Here is a 593-nt window from a genome sequence, read left to right as displayed (position 1 = left end):
CAATTTGATTTCTATGTATTCCATCTGGTGAGGTCCATGTGTATATTCGTCTGTTATGCTGTCTAAAGAAGGTATCTGAAATGAACAAATCATTGGTTTTGCAGAATTCTGTCATACGTTCTCCAGCATAATTTCTATCCCTACGGCCATAATTTCTAATGACTTATCCTTTCTCTTTTCTCCCAACCTTTGCATTCTAATCACCAGTAATGATCAATACATCTTTCGTGTGTGTGTGTGTGTGTGTGTGTGTGTGTGTTTAGGAGAAAGTTTTCCTAACAAATTAGTTTCCTATTCACTATTTCACACACAAACTTCCTTAACATTGACTGCTGTTTCCCATTGTGTGCCAGTACTCTCCCTATTTCCACCCTGTCTTCCCTGTTTCCATCCCTCCAGTTTTTCCTGCCCCTCCTTGCCTTCTCCTTTGCTTTTGGAAAGTTCTTGCCCATTTGGTCTTGTATGGTTGATTGTTCTAAAGAAGCACATTCTTCACAGGTGTTATTATTTATAGGCCAGTTTGTTATTTGGCTGAAAAGTGACCTGTGTGAGTGGCTTCAGTTACAGGTTAAAAGGGTGTCCAGAGGTTCTTC

Source organism: Chrysochloris asiatica, unplaced genomic scaffold (genome assembly GCF_000296735.1).
Source record: "Chrysochloris asiatica unplaced genomic scaffold, ChrAsi1.0 scaffold00236, whole genome shotgun sequence".
Classification (NCBI taxonomy): Eukaryota; Metazoa; Chordata; class Mammalia; order Afrosoricida; family Chrysochloridae; genus Chrysochloris; species Chrysochloris asiatica.
Note: the sequence above shows the minus strand (reverse complement) of the source record.